The sequence below is a fragment of the Rhinopithecus bieti genome, unplaced genomic scaffold, assembly GCF_001698545.2.
Source record: "Rhinopithecus bieti isolate Rb0 unplaced genomic scaffold, ASM169854v2 scaffold_20860, whole genome shotgun sequence".
In the NCBI taxonomy this organism is placed as follows: domain Eukaryota; kingdom Metazoa; phylum Chordata; class Mammalia; order Primates; family Cercopithecidae; genus Rhinopithecus; species Rhinopithecus bieti.
In genome coordinates this window covers 239,902-245,802 of record NW_016809987.1, presented here as the reverse complement: position 1 = coordinate 245,802, position 5,901 = coordinate 239,902, and positions in this window count along the sequence as shown.

The following is a 5,901-nucleotide window of genomic DNA, read 5'->3' as shown; positions in this document are numbered from 1 at the left end:
TAAGAAAAGAAAATGTGGCACATATACACCATGGAATACTATGCAGCCATTAAAAAAGGATGAGTTCGTGTCCCTTGTAGGGACATGGATGCAACTGGAGACTATCATTCTCAGCAAACTATCGCAAGAACAGAAAACCAAACACCGCATGTTCTCACTCATAGGTGGGAATTGAACAATGAGATCACTTGGACACAGGAAGGGGAACATCACACACCGGGGCCTATTGTGGGGAGCGGGGAGGGGAGGGATAGCATTAAGAGATATACCTAATGTAAATGACGAGTTAATGGGTGCAGCACACCAACATGGCACATGTATACATATGTAACAAACCTGCACGTTGTGCACATGTACCCTAGAACTTAAAGTATAATAAAAAAAAAAAAAGAAAAATTTCACTCTGTGACTGTGTGGAAGTGGAGTGCGGCTAAAGGGCAGAAGAGAGCAACTCAAGATGATTTATAGTTTAAATTAACTAAAATCAAATAGAATTTAAAATTCCATTTCTCAGCCTTACTGGCCACATTTCAAGTGTACAGTCACCTCAAGAGCCAAATGTGTTACTTCTATTAATTTTCTAGGGCTGATGTAACAAAATTACCACAGACTAAGTGGCCGAAAAAAACAGAAATTTATTTTCACAAAGGTATGGAAGCCAGAATTCTGAAATCAGTTGTTGGCAGGGTCACGCTTCTGCCAGAGACTTGGGGAGACTCCGTTCCTTGCCTCTTCCCACTGCTAGTGTCTGTCAGCATTCCTTGGCTTGTGGGTCTCATCACTCCAATCTCTGTCTCCATGGTCACATGGCCTCTGCTTCTGTGTCTTCTCCTCTGTCTCAAAAACACTTCCTCTGCTTCTCTTATAAAGATAAATGTGATTGCATTTAGGGTCCCACCTATATAATCCAGGATAAGTTCTCCCTCAAGATTCTTAACTTAATCACATATTTTTCCATGTAAAGTAACATACACAAGTTCTGGGGATTCGAATGTGGACAAATATGTGGGGCCACCATTCAACCCACCACAGTACTTACTGTATTAGCACAGATACAGAACATTTTCATCATTGCAGCAAGTTCTGTTGCAAAGTGCTTTAGGGGATGTTTATCAATCACGGGTCAAAACACTGGATGAATGGTCAAAGCAACTTAGTGGCTGGTGAATCTACCACAAAGAATGAAGGCTGTGATGTAAATGTTAAACGAGTAGGTTTTTCCTTTAAATTATTGTTATTATTTATTGCGGAAAAAAACGCATTCCATAACATTTACCATCTTAATCATTTGTAAGTGTGCTGTGCTACCAACTATACACACCTTGTTGTGCTACAGATCCCTAGAACTTTTTCATCTTGCAAAACTGAACCTCTACACCCACTGAACAATAACTGCCCTTCACCTTCCCCAGCTCCTGGAAGTCACCATTCTACTTTCTGTTTTTAAGAGTTTGACTACTTTAGATACGTATGTAAATGGAATCATGCGGTAATTGTCTTTTTGTGACTGGCTTATCTCACTTAGCATAATGTGCTCAAGATGCCTTCATGTTGTAGCTTGTCACAAGATCTCCTTTTTAAGGCTGAGTAAGGTAGGTGTCACATCATCGTAGGTAGATGTCACGTTTTCTTTATCCATTCATCCATTGATGGACATTTAGGTTGCTTCCACAAAGAATTAGAGCTTCTGCAGCTGCCGGAAAAGCAAGCCATCAAAACAGCAGTTGGGTAACAGGAAGAATTCTAACACTCTTTTGCTTCTACCTATGTGTGTGTTCATTCAACACACACTAACAATGCATTTATGTCCCAGGTACAGTGCTAAGGACGGGAAGTATGCGGATCATGCATATATACACAGTCCCTGTCCTTTCAAAGTGTTCAGTCTCACGGAGGTGTGGGTGTGTTAGAAAAGCTTCAGAGGTGCCAGAATTGCACTAGATGCATTGACGACTTGGAGGGTATTGGTAGGGTAGGATGTTCCTGGTCAGAGAATTAAATATATAGGTACCCTTTCCTCAAAAACGCTTAGGCTAGGTAGGGAAGAGGGTCAGCCACAATAGCATATCTTTAATTGGCGGGGCGGGGGGGGGGGGGGGGGGCGAGAACCAAAGAACCGGAAAAACAGCCATTCCAGCTCCTCCAAGTTCTCCCAATCGTCAGAACTGTGGAAATAGCCCACCAGGCTTTCTCCAGTCACGTGAGCCGGGAGCCACCGGAATCTCGTTGGTCAAGGCTCCCAGAGGGCGGGAAAAGCGGGAACTGAGGACCAATGGGGCACGCCAAAGCGACTGCAGAGGCTGGCGCATGCGCAGTGCCGTCCGGCCTAGCCCATCCCGGACCGCCGGGCGTCAAGTATCCGTTCACCAAGCCACCCCGCCCCGAGGCGGCAGCTGCCCGTCCAGCGCCTCCCGCCGGCCCCCAGCGCCTGTGGAAAGGAGCGGACAGGCCAGAGGCTCCCTGGGCCTGTAAGTCTCGGCTAGGCCGTGCTTCCGAGTCCCAGGCGCCCCCAGAGGCCGAGTTCACAGAGCGGCCCACCCAGCATCCAGGACGCTGTGAGGGGCGCTCGCACGCGCCAGCGGAAAGAACATTGGCGTGGCGGGAGGCGGCCTGCGGCCTGGGCGTGTCCCCTGCGGGGAACGGAGCTCACTGGCTGCTCTCTTCCAGAGAGAGCGACGGGGCCGGCCGCAGCCTCAGCCATGCGTCCCTCGGCCGCAGGCAGGCTCCTCCTGGCCTGCAGCCTTGCTTTCATGCCCTTCTTCACAGGTGAGGGAGTGTGTTGGGGCCCTCCCGCATTCCCGCAGCATCCCTCTCTGCATTCCCAGGTTCCTGCTGCATTCCTGCTGCATTCCTGCATTCCCAGGTTCCTGCTGCATTCCTGTATTCTCCACTCTTTTCTAGCCTGCATTCCCCCATTTCCACCCTCATTCCTGCATTCCCAGCCGCATTCCCCAACATCGCCACTTTCTCCCCATCATTCCCACCTGCGTTTCCGCGTTCCCACATCGCTGCTCTAATTCCCACCCGCATTTCTGAATCACCGCCTGCTTTCTCTACCCCAGTCCAGCCTTTATTCCAGCATTTCTGCCTTCATTCTCGCATTCTCAGCCGCATTCCCCTTTGCATTCTGCAAACCTCCAATCACCTTTCTTTGTTGGGCAGTGTACTCAGCATGGCATAAGGAAAGAGCAGACACGGTGCCTGCCCTCACAGTGCTTAACAGTCTACAGAACAGTGCTGGGGACACAGTCCTGAGTGTTGCCTCCTGACCATCCACTTACTGACTGCCTGGCCTCAGGAAAGCAGCTGAGCTTATCTGTTCTTAGCTATCCTTATTAGAGTACTAAGAATAGTGGTTCCTGCCTATTAGAGTTGTAAGGAATATGTGAGCTAGTAAAGGGCTGACACAATGCCTGGCATTTAATAAGCTCTCATTAAAGGGAGCTTTAATGTCTGTCTGTCTTTCTCCAGAGACCACTTCATGTTGGGAGAATGGAGGGGAGAGAAAGTGTTCACCAGTGAAACGTGAATCATGAACCCTCATCCAAGTAGTTCTACTTCCCCGATTTCCCTGAAGGTTATAGGGTGTTGTGTGAACAGCCTCTAACTGTCCCTAATTGTTCACAGAAGTAAGAAAGATGTTCTGGGTCTGCTTATCGGAAAGAGTCATTCAGTTAGTGCCACATAATCATTTTAACATTTCTCCCATTGCTGCCAGGGCATCCTGCATCCCCTCCCAAGCCAGCTTTTCACATCGTCTGGGTAGTGTACTAATTCACGTTCAGGAGCACCGACTGTTCCTGGCCACCTCCTTGCACCTTTCCTGGTTCCCTCAGCCTCTCAAAGTTCTCATCTTTCCTTTGATGAGAAAGAGGAGGGCAGACTGAAAATAGACTCACCACCCACCTGTCCTTTCCCCCGCCCCATACTGGTGGACCAGCATCACAGTAAAAATAGCTATCACTTAGTAAGAATTCATTATGAGCCAACTTAGGACTTTTGATAAGATAAAGTTCAGCATAATTTTACGTAAAATTACAGTTTTTTCTTGATATATTTTCTTCTCTTCTGCTTTCCACACCTAATAAAACATTACAGAAAGTCTTGTTTTATTTATTTTGAGAACAGGCCTTAGGTAAAATGTGGAAGTTTATCTTGGAGCTTCCAATCTTCAAGTTCTCTTCTCCTTTCCCCATCCTCTGTCTTCTCCACTCTATCCTATCTTACCTCCTCTAGAGCCCAAAGCCAGCCCCACTGATTTTTCTCAATCAAAGCTCATTTTTCAAAAAAAAGGATGGTAAAATCATCATTCCTCTCACCATGAATAGCAAAGAACAGTGCTATTAACTTGCCTGGGATGCTCTGCATTTTAATAGAAATCAAAGTCCAAAACTTTAAAAAAAAAAAAAGTTTACTGGGATATTGGGCTTAAGGGTGTTTGTGCATTTGGTTGAGAGGGCAGGGAGACCTATCAGTCTGCATATGGCACACACGCTAATAATTTTCCTTAAGTTCACATGCCATTGCCTTGGGAAATTAGGACCCCAGCCAGGCAGCCCTGGAGGGGCAGAGGGAGGCATGAGGGCAACTTTGAGGGGAGTGGGAGAAAGTGATACTTAATCTCATACTTAACCAGGTGACCATTTGTTTCCTCAAAAGTGCCCTCCTTTGCTCTGCTGATCAGAGATTGCTTAGTGGTTTGTAGTGATTTGTAGTGAAGTTTGTTTGAATATAATATTTTCTGTAGCAAGCCATTTTTTTCAGAAGGAAAAACAAATTTTAAAACTTATTTTCATGTATTGTCCCATTTTTAAGTTTACTTATATTTGTTTTAATTGTATAACTGTAAAATAAGTACTATATGCCTATGCCATATATTATCCTACCCTCTTCAGCCCCCAAAACAACTCCTATGAAGCAGCCACAGTTATTCCTTTCTTGTTTACCTTTCCAGAAGTGGTCTGTTATTTACAAACATACCCAAATGCATCTTTTCTTTCCATTGGCAGCATTTTATACCAAATGCTCTACATCTTGTTTTTTTCCCTTAAAAGTACATCTTGAAGAACTTTTCATTTCATCAGAATATGGCCATATTCTGTCTATGGTAGTATTCATCTCTGTTTTATGGATATGACAGAATCCATCTAACCATGAGAATTTCAATCACTTCTGATCACTTCTTACCACAGAGGATGCTGCAATGAATGACCTTGTACAAATGCGTGTGGGAAAATACCTAGGAATTGCTGGATAAAAGAGCTTGTGCAAATTTTTCTCAAAAAAAGGATTACTAATTTACCCACCAGAAATAGATGAGAATACCTGTTGCCCCTCATTGCAATTTTTTAAATTTATTTTTTATTGTTTTGCTTGATGACCATTTCTTTTTTTTCTTATTGTTTTGTTTTGTTTCTTAATTTTCTTTTATTATTATACTTTAAGTTCTAGGGTACATGTGCACAACGTGCAGGTTTGTTACATATGTATACATGTGCCATGTTGGTGTGCTGCACCCATTAACTCATCATTTGCATTAGGTATATCTCCTAATGCTATCCCTCCCTCCTCCCCACTCCCCACAATAGGCCCCGGTGTGTGATGTTCCCCTTCCTGTGTCCAAGTGATCTCATTATTCACTTCCCACCTATGAGTGAGAACATGTGGTGTTTGGTTTTCTGTTCTTGTGATAGTTTGCTGAGAATTATGGTTTCCAGCTGCATCCATGTCCCTACAAAGGACACAAGCTCATCCTTTTTTATGGCTGCATAGTATTCCATGGTGTATATGTGCCACATTTTCTTAATCCAGTCTGTCACTGATGGACATTTGGGTTGATTCCAAGTCTTTGCTATTGTGAATAGTGCTGCAATAAACATACGTGTGCATGTGTCTTTATAG